This window comes from Octodon degus, unplaced genomic scaffold (assembly GCF_000260255.1).
Source record: "Octodon degus isolate 3935 unplaced genomic scaffold, OctDeg1.0 scaffold00013, whole genome shotgun sequence".
Classification (NCBI taxonomy): domain Eukaryota; kingdom Metazoa; phylum Chordata; class Mammalia; order Rodentia; family Octodontidae; genus Octodon; species Octodon degus.
In genome coordinates, this window is record NW_004524589.1 from 2,995,890 (window position 1) to 3,016,667 (window position 20,778).

The window sequence follows — 20,778 nt, forward strand, 5'->3', positions numbered from 1 at the left end:
ACCAAATACATTAATATATATATATATATATATGAAACTTGAAGCCTTTTTATATAAGTGGCTGCAACTTGAACATGTACTCATAAGTGAAGTAAACCAGACCCACATATGTAAATATCATATTGCTTCCCTAGTGTAAGAACTCAGAAGAAGAAATAAAAATTGAAAGGTATAACACTGTTAAATGGAAAGGAGAACTTAAGGTTTAAACAACAAAGAGAAAGAAAGGAGAAAAGTGAGGAAATATGTCAGAGGCAAAACCATACATTTATTTATATAAGATAATTAAAGCAATGGCCCTAAATATCTCCAAGAGTTTTATGAAAATAGCAGTTCATGGGTAGAATTCTCACCCTGACTAACCCTATATGCTGATATCTGTGAACTAAGCAAATATACATAGAATAGCAATGTGTAATACTAAAATCATACTTGAAATACCTGTCATTTTGGTCTTCTTAATGCATACTGCTTCTAATATCATAAAAATTATTGTTATACTCTCTTTTTAATTTTTTTTAAGAACTGGGGATTGAACTCAGGCCCTTGTGCTTGCCAGGGAAGTGCTTGTTCTACTGAGCCATCTCCCCAGCCCCTATACTCTCTTTCAAGTATTTTTTTAAAAGGTAATAAAAGAATACAAGAGACAAGGAAAAAATGTCATAGGATTGTCCTGCTATAATTTTGCATATGGTTTGATTTCTTAATTTCTGTAGAAAAATGTGTAACTGTTTTTTTCACATTCTATAGGATTTTAAATTTTAGAATATCTATGGTTGCTGGAAAATACTACTTCCATGTCATGTCTAAGGCATTTGGTATTCTGCCAGAAGGTGATGTTAACTTCTATTTCCTCTGATACAGTGTAATAATACCATTAAGCTTCTCTTGTGAATGCTTAATAGCTAACATTTTTCAGACCAAAAATTAGAGAAATAGGGGAGCTACAAGGATCGACAATATCTTGGCCCTAGACCCTCAAGTTCAGTGGGGAATCAGAACAGAAGAGAAGTTGTGCTGTGACATCTTATAACTCAGTGTTGCCCCAAATTTCCTGATCAAGGAGATTATGGGGCCATAGAGGAAAGTGAATCATGATTTATAGTGTGCATAAAGAGAGTCACCTAGAGAGAAAAAAATTCTCTCAGGCTTTCACAGAGAGCAAATTGGTCAAACAATGGTCATGACGCATCCACATGGCTGACACTGACAAAAGATCTACAAAGTGAGGTACAGGGTTTCAGAGTAAATCCTGAGGAGATTAACTAACTTGTCAGCTACAGAAGTTGCATTTTTAGTTATATCAGTATTGTTTTAACTTCATCTTAACCATCCAGCAGAAAAGTATAACCATGAAGTATAAAAAGTAAAGTTATATTAATATGCTGAGTTGTACAAGGCTCAAGTCAACAACTTCAGGCATTTTCCAGTTGTGCTGATAACTATTATGGACTATTGGAGTATTTTGTGTTATTTTACTCAACTCAAGTTTATACAATCTTTTGACTGGTTCCAAGTATGAAAAGGTCCTTTAAAGACTTCTCTAAATACAACTTCTCTAACTGCAGTGGAACACCCATCTCTTAAAAAAAAAAAAAAAAAAAAGTTCTGAGCCACAAAACTAGGCAATTGATCAAATATATGTAGGTAGGACTTAAAATAAAGGTAGTACCTAAAGCAAACAAGCTTCCTCATTCCTGAGATGGATATCCTGTCTGGTTAAGCTTAGCGATCAGCTGGTGGGCAACCTAGTGTCATGTGTTACTAATTTCACAAAAGTGTAAAGAAAGGACAGTTTCGTTGTGAAAAAAAAAATGGAAGGAAAAGTATGAATACACAAGAGAGTTAGAAAAGATATACACCTTCTTTCTGTCAGTTCACTAAGAATAAAAGTTTGTACTAATATTATTTACATAAGATATCATGTCTGTATCTTGTCCTCTGAATAACTAGTATGAAGACAATATGCAAAGTATTTATCACTGTAAACATCCTACTAACCTGTTTTAAAACTGTTTCATTGCTCTTTTTATCTTTTTTCTCATTTAAATAATTAAAAATTTAAAAATAATTAAAAAGTAAAGGTGCTTTTATTCATTAGCATACTCCTGTGAGATTTAGTCATTATTGTCTGCCTTTGTTCTAATCAGAATTAGAGGTAAAAATTAATATCTTGAGGCAGTTTGAAGACCTCAATAAAATCACTTACAAAACTTGGATGGACACAATTACAAGTTGGCCTGATGGGCTGCAGCGGGGCCCTGTGGGATTTAGCCCATAGCTTGCTTTCTGCTCTGTAAGTCCTATCGTGGGACTCTTGTCTGCATCCCTTTGCTACTGGACCCTGGTTCTGTGGAAATGAGTGAAAGAAGGCAAGAAGGCAACATCCATGATTTTTCTGGAGGAATTACCCAGAAGTTCCCACATATCAGTGCTGCTTGCATTTATTACATCAAACCTTGCTGTGATTGACACGTAGGAAGGGTAGATGGCTGAGTCTGAGGTACTGCCAAAGAAGAATGAACATCGGTCATATGGTAGTAGTTCTGTAGCATGGCTTTTTCACGTCTTAGGCTGGTAAGTGGCTTGAGGGCAAAGACAGCAACCAGTTTCAACCCTACAGCATTTTAGGAATAGAAAATGAACCTTTCAAGAAGCTTTGTGAGAAGGATGAAAGCTGTAGAAGTGACACAATCATGTTCAAATATATATTGTGGAGCTAATGTTTGTGCTTCCTTGATTAGCTAAAGACTGACAAGATGAAAAGAGAAAACACATGTTCTTTTGAGCGTAATGAGATGAATATGCTGGCTTCTCAATATAGCATCTTCTTACCTTGTTCATGAAATAACCAAGGGCCAGAGCAGAGTCTAAAAGATGTTTTTGTCAAGGCAGCTGTGATTAATTTAGCATAGGTTGATTGTCCCATGCTCTCTAAAGTAAACAGAAAGTTTTATATAAATTTGAATTCAAAATAGTTCTCTTTATTTTTTACTTTTTAATATTTTTTTGGGAGAAGTCTACAGGGTATTCAGAGTCTCACTACTAGATCAGACCCATAGTGATCTGCCTGTTTACAGCCTCCCAAGAGCTGGGATTACAGATGCATAAGACCATGTCCAGTTTCAATCACTGTCTCAGAGTGCCCTGTGGGCGGGGCCAGCATGGCAGGCCTAGGGATCGAACCTCCGGCCCCAGGGCCTGCTTTCAGTTGCTTTAGTACACTGAGCTATTTGACTGGCCCTCCATAAAATTTATAACAGATTTATATATAGCTAGGATAGGTATACAGCTACTTTCTCTTAATTCAATGAGAAGAAAGATTTGTACTAATAGTGTTTGGACAAGATATCATGTTTGCATCTTATACTATGAATAACCACTACAAGGACAAATTCTACGTAAATTGAATTTATATAAAATATAAATCTTACACAATTTGTAGAACAATATGTAGTTCATTTTCAATGCTTGTGATATTTCTATTTTCTTGATTTGCATTTGTAAATAAAATCATGAATGGAAATCTCCTTTTGCAACTAGTATGTTCCCCAGGAGCACTCAATCAAATCAAGATGAACTTAAGTAGTTTTGAGGGATATGCTATCTAAAGTTCTGCTGGTTTCTGATAAGCATTGCTGCCCTACCTCCCCCAAATAAACATCTTTCTAATGCTCACAACATGGTCTCCCCAGGCTTCCTAACTCTCACTTGTCCATAGTGCTGGGTAAAGCAGCTTACTTTTTGTTCTCTGACTTCTTTAATTGACTCCCTTGTTATCACACTCTTTCATTCATACATTCTTCCTATGCATAAATGCCCATTCACTTCTCCCATAGTTTTTGCTATTTCCATGATCTGTTCCCTCAGATCTGGCCAAGGAAAGTTTTGTTACTTCAAGTAAACCCAGGTCATAATAACTTTCAATTTAAACACTCAAAACTCAGGGTGGATTGAGGGTATTTGACTGACCTTGGCAGATACAAAAGTTACATTTCTTGTTGTATAGGTCTTGCTTTATCTTGGTCTTAACAATCTATCAGAAAAGTATAAAAATGAGGCATAAAAAGTAAAACCATATTAATATGCTGAGCTATACAAGCCTCAATTCAACAACATCTGACATTGCTAGTCCTGTGGATCACCCACTACTATTACGGACTACTGGACTATATTGAATTATTTTGCTGAATTCATACACCTATGATATTTAAATGGCAATGGAATACCCATCTCTGAAAAAACTAAACAAAAAAGAGGGATACAAATGAAGGACTATTTGTATCTGCATTTACAGAATAGCTAGGATAGGTATACAGCTACTTTCTCCTAATTCAATGAGAAGAAAGATTTGTACTAATAGTGTTTGGACAAGATATCATGTTTGCATCTTATACTATGAATAACCACTACAAGGACAACAATATGCAATGTACTAATTATTGAAATTGTCATATTAATCAATTTTGAAACCTGTCTCATTGATTTATTTCTCAATAAAATTTAAAAAATATTCAGTAAAAAAAAGTCATGATGGCTCTTCCAAGTTTGGGAGATTCCCTTTAGGAGTTCTCCTGGTTTGTTCTATGATACAAACAATAAATTTGTGACTGATGTTTAAATTTATGATACATGGTTTATTATAACTACAATAAGTATTAGAAGGCAACATGAGTCGAGATATTGTAGAAATACCTCTGGTTCAGGTAAAAGTAGGAAAATACCAGGGTTGTAGTAGTAGCAGTTCACTGTGAATCTGGGTATACATGTACCCTGGGTGACCTAGTTGCTTCTAGAAAGCCTTGGAATGCATTTATGGTCTACTTCTTGCTTCCCTTCTTCTCTCTTAGTCTTCTGTTTTTCAATAATTCTTCATCTGTTTCTTTTTTTAACAATCCTTATAAATCAGGTGTTTAATTAAAACTATAAGTGAAAGTTTTCATAGATAATGACCACTAAAATGGTTCATTTTACTGCAAAATGATACTTAGTAACAGAAGGCTACTTTTATTGCTTTCTATTCTGATTCCAGAGGAGAATGACAACAGATTCAATAAGAAGTTGAAAATCAGGGCCTATATTTATGCTATATTCCAGAATGTAAAAATAAGTTACTATTTTCTTAGAAAATATTTTACAAAATGATAACATGCTGCGTTTTCACACCAGTGCCTCACTGTTTCTGGAGCATTGGAAGTTAAAATTAATGTTACCTAAGTATAAAACTTTCTATCAAGTTCTATAGAACTTATTAATCTGAGAATTAATGAAAATCTAGTCAACTAAGTGATTAATGACCAATCACAGCCACGCTAAGAAAAGCTTTGGTCTCTACTGTTATGAGTAGATACTTTCCCAAGAAACTCATCCAGACCTGAAAACTCTCTGGGTGTCATCCATGATGTGCAGTCCACTGGACCATAAGGACCTTTATCTACCCTGTCTGCTTACCTGTATAACCATCAGCATTTGTCCTCAGAAATGTAAGCATGTCTTGTTACTGGAGTATTGAAGTCTCCTTCTATAGGTGATTTTCTAAGATTTTCCAGTCCTGAACAAAGAATTGGACGAGACAAGCACAATAGTCTGTGAAGTTGTACATTTATTAAAGGTAGAGAAAGAAACATTCTCTGCAGAGCAAGTTTGGGCAATTAAAATGAGGCCAAGAAGTACATGCTGTATAGAGGGTGAGAGCTGATCAGTGAAAGGAAGAGCACATTGGCCAGAATGGAAGCAGCAGCTGTCCTTTGCATCTTCCATAGGCTTACCTGAACTCTGGGCTTCCCTATCAAGACCATGCTTGTGAACTGGGAATATAGCTCAGTGGTACAAGTGCCTGCCTGGAAAGTGCAAGGTCCTGAGTTTGATTCCTGGTACAAAACAACAAAACAAAAATAAACGATGCTTGCATTCTCAGGAGAAGAATTGGAAATAGTTCTCTTGGATTGGTTCCAGGCCCAGGGTTCCATGCCTTCTGCTCATACCTGTATCCCCAGAATTCTGTGATTGACAGGTCACATTCATTTTAACAGCCAGTTTGCGGATCCTAATCTCCTGTCTCAGTATTTACTATAGAGTGCCACTTCACTAGTCACAAGACATTAGAACTGATAATAATAAACATTTCTAAAACTAAACATTCAATAAATTTTAAAGAGCATGATTTTGGTAAGAGAGGGAATGAAGAGATATAGAAAAAAATTGTAAGGATCTTCACTGTCACCATACTAGATGTTATGCATAATTTTCAACATTGCAAAAGAAGTTTTTAAAAATAAGTGAAAAGGGAACAATTTTCACTATCTGGAAAAACAACTGTTTAAAAAAATAAAGTTGAACAATTTGTTCTTGTTTGATAATATTCATTTTCCTTGTGTGTGTGTGTGTGTGTGTGTGTGTGTGTGTGTGTGTGTGTGTGTGTATTTAGTACAGGGTCTACAGGGTCTCACTGAATAGATCAATGTCATAGTAGTCCTCCTCTTTTCAGCCTCCCAAGCACTGACATTACAGGCGTGCTTCACCACTCCCAGCTTTAGTGTGCTGAGTTATCTGACTGGCCCAATATTCAATTCCTAGGGCTGGGGGTGTAGGTCAGTGGTGCAGTGCCTGCCTAGCAAGCATGAGGCCCAGAGTTCAATTCCCGGTACCAAAAAAGAAAATAGTAAAAATAAGACCAAAAAAAAAGTCCCTTTGCAAAAAAAAAAAAAATTCTAACCAACACCTCTTCCAAGAAATTCTTAGATACTGCAGCTTTGAATGGGAAATCATCAGCTACCTAAAACATATTTTTATATTTATTGAAAGTAATAACAGGTCAGCAAATTTAAGAAACTAATTGAGAGTAATTATTATACAGCTATATTTATCATAGAAATAATTTTAGAACCCAAACTCAATGATTCTGACAGTAGCAGGATTGGATTAGAAACAAAGAATCTAAACAAAGGCCGTATTCTCTTGAACTCTGAGGACATATCTGAATCTTCTGATTTTCAACTGTAGGATAAGCATTTCCTATAGTTCAGTACCAATATATTGTTTGTTTGATGAATGGCCTTGAGATTTCAGGGTCAATTGTGATCTATACTTAATCTCCAGATAAACCCAAGGTCATAATTCCACCTCACATAGTACAACTATTCCAACCTGCAACCTAAACACAATAATCTCTTCTGCATAGCTTCTGTAGTCCTAGCATTGCTAGAAAGTCCAAGTCAAAGTTTCCTCAGTGATTTTAGGTATATTCTGGACCTTTGTTTCAAAAGGTTGCAGGATCCCAAGGAACTAAGTTTTGGGGCAAGTATTCCCATTCCCAAAGAGAGGAATTAGGGAAAGAAGAGTCAGGCCAAAACCAGGTTAAACTCAGTAAATCAAATACAAAAATCCTACAGCTCCGTGTCTAGTATTTAGAGCACATGGTAGTGAGATCTAAGATCTAGGGGGCTTGGAGGTTCTGCAGTCAGGACCTTACTATTCGCAGCTAATACGGTCTCTCACATGGCTGGCTCCACTTGCTGAGGGCCAGGAAGTGGAGCAGGGAGCAGCATGGAAGATGAAAGGGTGAGGAACACAGAGAACACACATGGTCATGACTGCATGACATGCTCAGATACACACACAGGTGTGCTCCACCAAATCTTCTGGGCAGCTCCAAAGCCTGTCAAGTTGAAACAATCAGACTTAACCTTCACACACTTTCTGAGATCAGTAAATCCTGAGAGTCCACTACACTGTTAGCTTCATTTCTGCCAATGTACTCGTCTTTTCTGAGGATCTTGGCCTGGACAGCCCCACATTTTTCTTTGGAATCTGTTTGAGATTCTTCTATGTTTGTTTAACTTGCTTATGTCAACTTGACTAGTTCCTAGCAGGTTGGTGTAGCACACTGTTGGGTGTGTCTATGAAGATCCTGTAGACATGACTGTGGTTACCACATATGGTCTTTGGCCCCTTGGTCATTTCCAGGCTTTGCTGCATGCCCCAGGAAGTGAGAGTATTTATCTTCCATGTCTTTGCATGACATTGTTCTTGCTTAAACCATTTGATTATGAACTAAATTTTCTGAAAATATGAGCCAAATAAACCATTTCCTCCTCTAAGTTGCAGGTATTGGGTATTTATTTTAAGCAACACGAAAGCAAACACACTCCCTGATCTTACAACTCTTGCCTTCTGCATGATGATTGCCAGCATCACCTGGAAATGCTAAGGTCTGCTGTAGACATATCATGGTGGAAACATGTGGCACCAGGAAAGAAAGGTGGAGGAGACAGACACACCCAGAGGGTGACTTTCTAATCTCTGGGTGTCTCAGATGACACATTGGGAGACCGCAGGGTCCAGTATGGAGACCACTCATCCTTCTGCATCATTCTGGATCAAAGATGCCAAAGCTTTCTTCTAGGATATCAGATCTTTCAAATTTCAAGGGATATTGAGAAACATTGTTTACAGAACATAAATATCTCTGCAATAAAACAGTGTTTTTACCAACAATTGGTATTGTCTCCAAGGAGACAATCTCAGCAGTACATGTGGAAATAAGTCTTTGGATTTTCCATTGTCCATGATACTGGATTATGAGTAGATTCTGCCATGCCACTGTATATCTTCTATACATCACTTCCCTCTCTAGGGTAAACTCAGGAAAAGGAGACTAACACACTTCCAAGGGTGTCTCTTTTGACCCATTCACAGCTACTTTTGTCCAGAGTCATCTAGCAACAGTTCTCAGCATCTCAGAAATTCTTCCCTTTCTGGGCTGTTTCTAAAGGCTTTGAGAAATCTATTCTCGAAAGGAGGGATTTTTCTGTGTTTGGCCCTTAGTATTTACCCAACTTCTTCCATAATTTTGAGTCAGAAAATAAACATTGATCTTTGAAGGGTTCAAATTCACATTTCTTTTTCTTTTTTTTTTTAAAGCAGTGAGCTATATTGAGATATATTTCATATATTAAATATTTCACCCATTTCTGTGTACAATTCAGGGAATTTTTAGCATATTAATTAATTTTTCAAACTATTCTCATGAGTAGAGGATACTTTCATGACCCTCAAAAACAAAACAGAAGCTGGATATAGTGGTACCAACCTGCTATCACAGCACTCCATAAAGAGACCTAGGCATGAAGATGGCTGATTTTGAGGCCATAGACCTGACCAGATGATGTAGTGAGTTCAAGACCAGTGGGAACTGCACAGCAAGACAATGTCTCAAAAGAAGAACACAGTCAAAACAAAACACTAGAACAATTCCTTGTGCATATTAGCAGGAACAGTTTATTCCTTAACACCTCAGGATCCTGTAAGCCTGTAGTCAACTTTGTCTATGAATTTATCCATTCTAAATATTTCGCAGAAATAAAGCCATACAACTTGTGGACTTTTCTTCCTGCCCGCTGCAGGATCACACAGTTTCTCAAAGTCATCTATATTGAAGCATGGATGAGTGCTTCACTTTCCATTGTCAAATAATGTTCTACTGAATGGACATATTATTCTGCTTTGTCAACTAATGAACTATGGGACTGTTTATAGATTTTGGCTGATAGGAATAATAATTACTGCACAAGTTTACATGTACATGTGTGTTTTTATTTTTCTTGGCTATCTCAGGCTGGAATTACTAAATTATGTACACATTTTAACACTTATATTGTTGTTATTGTATTCTCTTTAGCGGAATATGATGGCTTTATCTACTTGCTAGCATTTATTATTTTTAGTGAGTTTGAAATGGGTATGAAGTGCTATCTCACTGTGTTCTGAATTTTTATTTCCCTAATAACTAACAAGTACTAATGGTAACCATCTTTTCATAAGAATTTTAGTAATTTTTAATGTCTTCTGTGGAGAGAAGTTATTCAAAACTTTCGCTTATTCGATTATGACTCTCAGTATGGCAGAATAAGAATCTTGAATGTATTTTGGATCTAAATATATCAAAATAGAACTTTTACTGTAACCTTACAGCACATGTCTTCTGAAGCACAAAATAATTTTAATTTTGATGAAATTAATTTGATATTTTTAACCTGTGTTTTTCACATCATATGTAAGAAACTATACCTAACCAAGATCAAGAAAATTTACAATAGGGCTGGTGAGATGGCTCAGTGGTCTAAAGCACCTATTTAGAACAAGCTTAACAAAGCACATGGACCGCAGTTCAATTCCCCAGCACCACATGCCAGCCAGCCCCCCTCCTGCTGGGGGGCTGAGCTGGCCACAGACACACACACACACACACACACACACACACACACACACACATAAATAAAATAAATAAATAAAAAAGAAAGAAAATTTATAATACTGTACTCTAGAAATTTAATCTCATCTCTTATGTTTAGATTTGTGTTTTAATTTTAGTTAATTTTCTGAATAAGAAAAAAACAGAATTCAGATCTAGAGTTATAATTCCATTCTACTAGGCTATGAAGCTATTATTATGTCAATACTACACTGTCTTGTGTATTGTAGCTGTGGATTAAGTTTAATGGACATCATTAGAGTTAAAAGTTTTCGGACTTTATTCTTAAGAGTGTTTCATCTGAGTCTTGTATTAGCACCTGAGTTTTAGGATCATTGAGCCACTGTCTATAAAAAAAAAGTCAACTGGGATTTTGATAGAGATTGCATTAAATATGTAGATGAATTTAAAGATTACTGTCATTAGGTTGGCGAGTATAGCTTGGTGGTCTAAGTACCGACCTGGTAAGTGCAAGGACCTGGATTTTATCCCTAGTGCTGCATGTTATTATGGCCCCAGAACACTAGTCATACTGTGCTGGACCTGAAACCAGGCATGGTGCAACTTTTCTTTTGTTACTGTAATTAATTTTGATTCAACTACATAGTTAAAAACCTAATAACATTTTTTTTTTTAAATTTTAGGACAGGGTGTACAGGGTATACATGATCTCACTGCGTAGATTGGACTCTTACTGATCTGACTGTTCAGCCTTCCAAGTGCTGGGATTACAGGCGGGCACCATCACACCCAGTCTTAATCAAGTCTCACTGGGACCCAGGGGTGAGGCTGGCACAGCAGACCTGGGAATTGAACTCCTAAAAAATCTAATAATTTAAAAGTTCATGCTATAATAAAGATTTAGAGAGCCTTTTTTCTCTTTCTTCTTATAATTTTTGTCCAATTTTATATGCTTATATCTGGCAATCTGAACAACTAATTTGAAGACAACAATATTCACTATGACAACCACTGTTGAATTCTTATCATTTTGTTTAATGAAATTCTGTTTCAATTCTATTTTTTTATTTTTTGGATTTTACTATTTCTTATACTCTTAGAAAAGAGATTTTTAGTAATCTTTGATCAACTAGGGAAACGACTGCAATCTAAATTTGTGTTGAGTGAAGGAGATAATTACTTTAAGTGCAGGGAAATTAAAAAATGGGGTCATTTATGATGAAAAATGAAACTGGTGTGTTTGCTGTTGTTTGTTGCTTTCTTTTTGTACATTGTGATAATTTTAGGAGAATAAGATAAGGAAAAAAGATGTCCTTTTCCTTCTCCCAATTAAGGAAGAAGTAGTCTAAAAATGCAACCATGAAGGTGTGGAAAATTTACCTTATAAAAATTTTCATTGAAACAAGCTGATTACATATTTGTAATAATGTAGAGTATCTCAATAAAGATTTGATTACATTATGTGACTTTCATATTGATACAGAGAGAAAAACTGGTCTTGGGTGGGTGACCTCCAAATCATATAGGGACCCTCCAAATGACATAGAGAAAAATGATCTCCGGACCTGAGCTGCATGAGTTCGTGTTCTCTAAAACCGAAGAATGAATTTTAGGAACAAACGGAGGTAATGAGCAGAATATATTTATTGAGAGAAAGAAAGCTCCTGTCCAAGAGAGGGACAGGAGGGGGGCCTGATCCGGTAGTTCCCCGGGAAGCTGTCTCTTCCAGGGGCTTTTATAGTGTAAAACCATGTGGGGCAAAGGTGGAGAGAATGGGAACTCGCTTAGGCGGGCAGGAGGTGGGACAAAACTATGGTCAACCAATGGGATTACATATGGGACAGGGTCTTTTCCTGTTGGGGATTGGAATGCGGGATAGGGTCTCTTTCTGTTGGGGGTTGGGCTAGTGACTCACTTGGGTCTGTCCAGGTGATTGATACCTATTTAGAATATCAATCCCAGGTGCTACTCGTTTAGCATTTGTTTGGCCTTTAGGTCTTTAGGTCTGGTTCACAGCAGGAGCATCCACCCCTCCCACAGTTGTAAGGCATCTAATCTTGTGTGCTGTCTCCTTTGAGGCCTGGCCCTGTCTGACTGCCTATATTTTTATCTAACTCAGCTACCTACAATAATATGACAATTATCATAATTATTTTTTAACTGTATCTATTGACCCAGAAAATATCCATGACATACTGCTAAGCAATGAAAGTGCTTTAAATAGAAAATGGGAAATATATGATTAAATATTTTGGTAACTATATAACACTATATTCCTTATATATCTCTACATAAATATACATATTCATATAAATATATATGAATATAAATAAAAGCATGATTTTCAAAAAGTAACAAAAGCCAGGTAGGTAGCTCAGCCACATAATTGCCTGCCTGGCAAGTACAAGGTCCTGAGTCTGATCCCTGGTACAAACAAAATAAAACAAAACAAAAAAGCTAAGTGAGTAAGAAGTAAGAAAAATTAGAAATTGAAAGAATTTTGGTAATATTTTATTATCATTTTATTGCTATTTTGAATATTATTTTTATCAGATAAGAAATTCATTTAAAATTGATAAATGCATGAATAAAATTACATTAATTTTACAAAGGCCATTGTATTTTACATGAATCTAGCAGGACAATAAGGATATAGTTTGCCCATAGGTTTATCATTGTCACTCTCTGTGAGTCCATTGCCCATTCAACTATCTTCTCTATTATCCTATGGAGAAATTAATCTTTTATATGCTAAGGTTTCCTGTAATATGGCCACAATGCACTCTGTGAACAAAAGCTAAAAACATGTAAAAGAGGATATTTCTTCGGAGGCCCAATAAAGACAGACAGATAACATTGTGGGGCTGCAATAGAATACAACTCTAAGAATTTAATATTACTTATTTAATCTCTTAACTGACTTGACCCTATATTTTGTGATACAGTGAAATAATTTTCCTATAAAATTTAGAAAATTTTCAAATATTCATATTTTAATCACTGACTTGAAATAACTAGGAGATGCTACAGTATGATAAAATAGTGTTATTTTTAAACATTATCAGAGAAATGTCAATTAAAGAAATATAAAAATAATCTATTGATTTCACTTTACCTTGGGTAATTTACATACTATTTCTGGAGTTTTGCTTTCTTTCCTGAAAAATTTAGAAATACTTGAGGTTTAAGTTTGCTACTGTTTCAAAATCAAATGATCCTTCCTATTGTGAGTCACCTATATCTTCATTTGAAATATTCTATCTAAGAGAGTGTTCTTATAGAATATTGACTAATATTTCCTTAGTACCACAGCGTGCCAGTCATGATAGACACCAAAAGTGGTTGAATAATCTTCCTAATAAGAGCTGGCCAGATAGTTCAGTGGACTAAAGAGCCTGTTTAGACTGGCACAGGGATCGGGGTTCCATCTCAGCATGCCATGCCATCCCAGAATCTGGGGAGCCCTGAGGAGGGCATTGAGACTGGGCGTGGTGGTGCTGAAAATAGGCGGATCGCTACAAGTCCGATCTGTGCCCCCTGTACACCCTGTACTAAATACACTAAAATAAATGAAGAAAAATAACTCTTTATAATCAATATTTCAGGGTTTATCATCACCTTTATTCTTTACATAGTTCAGAATTGTCACCTTTTCTCCAAGGTAATATCACTAGTTGGCCCTAAACTTTATATTCAGAAGTCGGATGAGTTTTATTTTGAAGTCTGACTTCTTGTTTCCTATCTACACTCCGGGGCAGGCACTGAAGTGTAGACATGAATGTGAGCGTCAATAAAAAGGGAAGACACAAATTGGTGGCTTGCAGAAAAGTGACGATTTTGTTCGGTAGCATCCATCCCACGACAAAATAGCTCATAATAAAGACTTCAAGGAAAAAGCGTTGATTTCAGTCCATGATTTTGGAGATTTCGTCCCTTGGCCTCTTGGGCCCTTGACTTCTGAGTGTGTACTATGGCAGAAGATCTGGTGAAGAGAGCTTCACAGGCGGAGCTGTGCACCTCAGCGTACTCAGGGCTCTGGAGGGAAGGGAAGGTGAGGGAAATGGGCAAACCCGTGACGTTTTCCTGCTCTTCAATTCCATCAGGGTCCCCACTCTATTGGAAGCTGCCCCTGACATTTGGAAGATGGTATTTTGTGTATGGAAATTGTCTCTAGAACACCTGTAAACACACAACCAAACTTGTGCTTTGATAATTTCTCAAGTTTTTCTCAATCCAAGCTGACAAGCAAGATTATATACCGTAATGGTGACTTTTAATTCTTTTGAATTGTTTCTTTGTTGGCCAACTTAGCTCTAGTTATTTAACAACCTAAAAAGTGAGTAAGTAGTTAAAGGTCACACTTTTGTGTATCTTTCTAATAAAAAATAATGAGCTCATTATTTGTTTTGCATTGCATAATTCCCCAGGAAAAAAAAATGTACCTCACAAAGATCGTAAATTGTCCTTGCACCTGTCAGTGAGTATATTAGTAATAGATTTGCTATGTATATTTCTTATTGCTGCAGTAGTTACGTTTGCTCGGATGAAGCAAGAACTTTGTTTAATGCTGATCCATTTGAAGTTACAATAAAGGTCCACATGGAAATATAACAAGTAATCATTTTTTTTTAAAGGATGTTTTCCTCAACCTCCTAATCTTTAGTTAACAAGCTAGGAATAAGTAATGTAGAAAAAATAGTCTATGCAAGTGTAAATATAACCAAAAACACATGAGCACCACCACGCCCAATCTCAATTGCTGTCTCAGTGTGCCCCAGGGGTGGGCCAGCACAGCAGGTCCAGGGATCGAACCCCTGGCCCTTGCACCTGCTTGCAGGCTCTTTAATACGCTGAACTGTTTGGCCACCCTCCCCATTCTCCTCCTCGTCCTCCCCCTCCTCCTCCTCTTTCTCCTTCTGCATTAGCTCCTGCATTGCGTGGTCCAAATAACGCGGTCCTAGGCTCGCTTATCTTGCTCAATGATGGATCATCACTGAGCACCAAAATTGGTGAGTGCCTACTTGGAGCGTCCCCTGGAAAATCTGTACGAAGGGAAAATGCTATCAACCCGACTTCTGCGACTTTGTCTCTCACTTCACGCCCTTTCGTCTATCTTTGTGTCTTTCAAAGGCATCAGTCTGAGTGTTTGTGTTTGAGCGCTGTGAGACAACACAGCAGAATTGATGAAGACCCCACATTTAATTCCCAGTGATTCACTAGAGCAAAAGGCAATTAGGAACTACATATGTAAGAATATGATAGGGTTCTTTACTCACACATTATATCCACTAAGTAAAACTTGGAGAATAGTTGTTCTGTCAATCTTTCTTTTACTTATGAAATTACCAAACTAATCTTACGCAGAAAAGCTACACTCCTACATGTGACAAATTGGAATTTTAAACATATACATAAAGTTTTAACTAAAACCACATTTTATGTATTACTTGTTAAAGTGCCTTTTATATTTTAAGAAACAATAGATTGTATGACATCAAGAAAACAAGTATTCCTCCTCATTACAGTAGTAATGTTTTCAATTTTAAGCTGAAACCTATAGTTTTTAGATGAATTTAGGGATTTCTGGGTTTACTTGCAGTATTTTACAATGGGGAGTTGAAATTATGAGCTCTAAGCCTTGCAAAAGGTCATAGAGAACATTATCGTTAAAGCCTTTGGTACCGGTGGTTCTGTTTTCTCCCCACTTTTGGATGCTTGACAGAGAGTGTGCAGGCCAACTGCCCCATTAGAGGTGGTGCGAGGGCTTCAGGCATATGGATGCTCTTCAGGACTCTGCAGCTTATCACCAGAGAGAAATTTGAAATGAAAAGACACAAATGAAAGGAAATACACTTGAGAGACTAGATAAGGAAGAAGAAAGAGGGAAGAACGAAACTAAATATTAGTGTCCGCCTAGTGACTTACCTTAGATAGCTGACTAGTTAAGGATGTTCTACGCCCAAGGGAAGCTGAGTAGAGCAAAGGACAGAAAGATTTTGCATTCTGGCCTGCTCAAAATGCTTACTTGGCCAACTATTAGCAATGTAAACTGAAGGAAGCTCACACAGCAATCCTGTGATATGCTCATGTTAGCTGAGATACTGAGCAAGGACTCCTGCTCCTTCATAAGTGCTCCCCTCCCCAGCTGTGCTCTGTCTCAGGGTACAGTGTCCCACACATGTCTGTCCCAATGTGCTGGTCAAGATCTTCAAGCACATTGTGGAGGGTGAGCTTGCGATCTGTCATAATGGAGACAGATTCACATTGCACTGTACATTAGAACTAACATCCTTCTATCCTTAGTGAAAGAAAGACTCATTACTTTAAAATAAAACTTCAGGGGCTGGGAAAATAGCTCAGTGCAATATGTGCTTGCCTTTCAAGTGCAGGGTCGTGAGTTCAATTCCTGGTACCATAAAAAAAAAAAAAAAGCAAAACACATTTCAGCGAATGAGATTTGTAGCCAGGATAAGGCTCAACACTTGATGGAACAGGTGTTGGTGTTCTGTACCCATTCCCAGTCCAGTGATCATCATTTCTGGCCCTTCCCTAGTGTAACCTTCCTCATGTACTTCCTGACCTTCTTCATGCCCTCTTTTCACAGAAATTGTTTATTAGCAGGTGCAATCTGTTCCTAAGTACTGTGGTTCCTGTCCTAGGAATATGTGCATGGGAGCAGAGGGCTCCTTGGGAGAGTAACAAACATGAATCATTAAGCTCCCCATGAGCCAGGTGGGCACTTAATAAGGGTGCATTGTGTGTCCCCTGAGTAAATTTTTAAGACATGGTTATCTCAACTTGTATAGATTAGAAAACAAAAAGGAAACAGAAACCATAGCAAGCAAATCCATGTGAGACATGTCTGTGGGTGTGGGGTAGGAGCAGGAATGGAGGTCAGTAAGCCAGCCACTCTGGTCTTGCTAACAGCATGCTGGAACTCATTAATCACAATTACAGGGTCAGGGTCTCTTTTGAAAACATTACACTACTCACAGAATTTTGCCTTCAGACTGACGTGCCCTCCCTTCTCCTGTACATAGCTTTGGCTGGGTAATCATAGGAAAATTACAACATGCCATTTTCTCCTAAGATGTTTCATCCTTTCTAGGCCAACATTTTTCCAAGGTGGGTATTCAAAACTCATAGCAACATGGACTTGTTTACTAAGCTCCTGGAGACAATCCAGTGAGTCCATCCTGTTCCTACTCTCTAAACTCAGTTTTAATCCTTATCTATCCGCTGTTTTCATTTCAATTCTTGGATGTTGCAAGTGTCTTTGTTCCCTTCTTTTTCACTCTGCCCTTTTATGTCGTAAACTTTCTAATAAAGGTAGGATTGTGAACTTCTGACACATTTGGTGAAGGCAATTCCAAGGCAATGACCGACAAGTATGGGAAGCTGAAAACAGTTGCATCAGGTGTTTGGAAAATCACTTGAGTTCACCCCAATACCTCCTTCTTCCAAATAAGTTCTTATTTTTGGTAATATGGATAATAATTGTTATGTGGGGAAATAATTTCATTTTTTCTGCACATGGAAGCAGTGAGGACACTTTAAGAATGGTATTTGCTTAGCTCTCCATTTACAAAACAATAATATAATAGCAATTGAGTGTGGAAAGTCAGCAAAGACAAAGAAAGCAGACTTTGAACCTGAGAATTATTTCCTCTATATTTTAATCAGAAATGAATTATAAACAACAAATTGTATTAAAGAAAAACTCTATATGCCCAAAGACAAACATGACATTAATAATCATCATAATTATTATTGCATTTTCATTCAACCCATGGAGTTGTGTGATTCCACGGCTGGCAACCTAAAGAAGTGCTAACTTCATAACTTGTTCAGTGAATTTGCATCAGGAAAATGGAAGTCTAGGCTGAATTCTTTCACTAAAGAAGAGATGTATTTTCATTGTACTTGAGGGGTTCCAGTGATAAAAAACATTAAACTAAATGACTGAAAACTATTAGCAATAAACTGAGTCCTTTTCAAGGCATCATTATTAACCACCTCAGAAAATAAGAATGTTTGGGAAAACTGCTCACTAAATTCTACCCTTTAATGACAAAAAATTAAAAAAAACACCTATAGGCATTATTTCATTCATAATATACTCAATAAATAAAGGATAAAAAGGCAAATTTGGGACTTAATAATAATAATAATCCTGTGGTGCACTTTTTTCTTTCTTGCTATTGCTGTTCAATTTATTTATTTATTTATTTAATTATTTATTGTTGATGCCATCCTGTAGTACATGGACCTGGAATTATTTTATACTCATCATACATAAAAACCAGAAGTAACATCATGATTCCATGCAAGTTGTGTTTTTTTTCTCAATTTTGTAGCTTGTTTCTTTGCATGAGTGAGATTTGAATCTATGGGGGAATATTAACTCTTACTGAAAAAACAGCACGCTTTTACACTTTTCATTAGGTTTTTACTGGTTAATTCAGTTCAACAACTATGAAATTAAAGATATACAGTTAATTGTATTTACTAGCCCCTAGCCTTGAGACTTTAATAATTCTGAATGATTTTTATGCCCACCTGTACTTCTTATCTATTGTTCTCTGAGTGAGATATCTTTGAACCAGAAATATAAATAGTATACTTACAAGCTTTGTCCTCAGCAATCTTACTCTACTATAATTAGGTGAATGACATCAGACAATATTGCTAAGCCTCAGTTTCCTTATTGATAAAATGAAAGCAGCTATATTATTGGGAAGCTTAAATGCGGCCATACTTGAGTGCATTTATCAGGGTGTCTATATCAAAAAAGGGTCGAGAACATGTTCTCTGTCTGTGCAAGCACTAGGCTAAAGTGTTTTGCTTTATGTTTTGTCCCTGGGCATTTCACCTACAGCCTCATGCCTGCTAACTATGTTCTCACCTATTGAGCTACAATGTGAGGTACTAAATTAAGTTTTATTGTTACTTAACATATATAGAAAATATATGACTTTGTTTAACTTACTCCATTATAAAGTAGGATTATGTAGCTATTAGTGACATCTTTAAATGTACTAATTTACTTAGGCATTATTCATTAAGTGAATCAAGGAAAGTAGACACACACTCTAACAATTGTAGTATTGCTCAAAGCCTTTTTAGGCATTATTGATGGAAACCCTTCAGGTGTAAATTCAGAGCCATATTTAAAATATATCAGTGCAATTGTTTTAATTTGATTAAAATTCAGGCTCATCCTTTAGGGGTAAGGAATGTCAGATGAGAAACTTTATCTCACTCCAAACATCTTTGTAAACTGTAAAAAGCTATATAAATATAAAATGTCACAGAATAGAGTATTAAAAGATGAATGTTTTCATTGAGAATATTAAAAATTGTGCCCCAGGCTTTTAGAGAAATCCTGAAAATCTCCTAGAGTTTCAAGCACTGTCAGCAATGCTCTGACGTGTCTATCATTTCCAAAGTGCATGCTGGGAGTATCAACATCCATTCAAGCATGAAAAACTTAGACAGTACAGAATATTTACTAATTCTATTGATCTTATTATTTTTCTACCTTTATTCATTGCTTGTTATTTCTGAATCATTGAACCAGTAATGTTATCCATATATATCTTAGGAAGCTAAATTATATTTTTCAATTAATTTGCTTTTGAAATTAAATTTTACTAATTTGGAGGTCAGAGTTTTTACCATGGCAGTCAATCCTGTTACAGATCAGTGAGACAGTATTATTTTTTCCTAAGAATTATTTAAATAAAGACCTGAGGTTGAAGAAAAAAAATTATAAAAATGGGATTACCTTTCCAATTTGTGGGATGATGAGATAAATAAAAATGAAATACACTTTGAGCAGGTTGGGGAATAATCATCCAGGAGTGGAATAGGATGCAACGGTTTTATCACAAAGTGTTTCTTGGTTTGCATACACTGACTTTGCCTTAATATTGTTTGATTTTGAATGCGCCATGTTCAGCTCTGTCAAAGGTCATTTCAAGTCCTTTTGATGACTGCACTTCAGAAGTTGAGCCATTTGCTTTTCTATTCTATGTGCTAATTATATTTTCTGGTTATTACCTGGATGTGATACTTCTTCATGCAAGCTGCCTTATCTCTTCATCCTCAAGTACGACTTTAATGGATCTGATCCCTGTGTGGTGAGGCACCTGATCAGAACTGGGAAATGAGAACTCTGGATTCATAGCTCTGCTTGTGTGCACATAGACAGAGACCAGAAGCCCCCAGGGCACATCTTCAGTCCTGTGCTCCTTGATGTTCATCAGACCCTTAAAATGCATAGGCAGCCACTTTGCTCCACAACAAGCTTTTAAAAGATGCAACAAATAATATTTTGAAAATGCATGACTGTATCATTTGTACCGGAAGAAAATGATCAATGTTCTTTTTATATTTTTCCATCAAATAAAAGCTTTATTGAAGATATTCCAGAGCATGTCTGTGCTTGACATTATAGTTACATTCCTTGTGTAAAGTAGACAGAGTCACAACACCAAGTATGCATTTTGAATATAATGAAATATAAGCCAGCTGCTATGAATTATTCAGCTTTAAGATTTGTC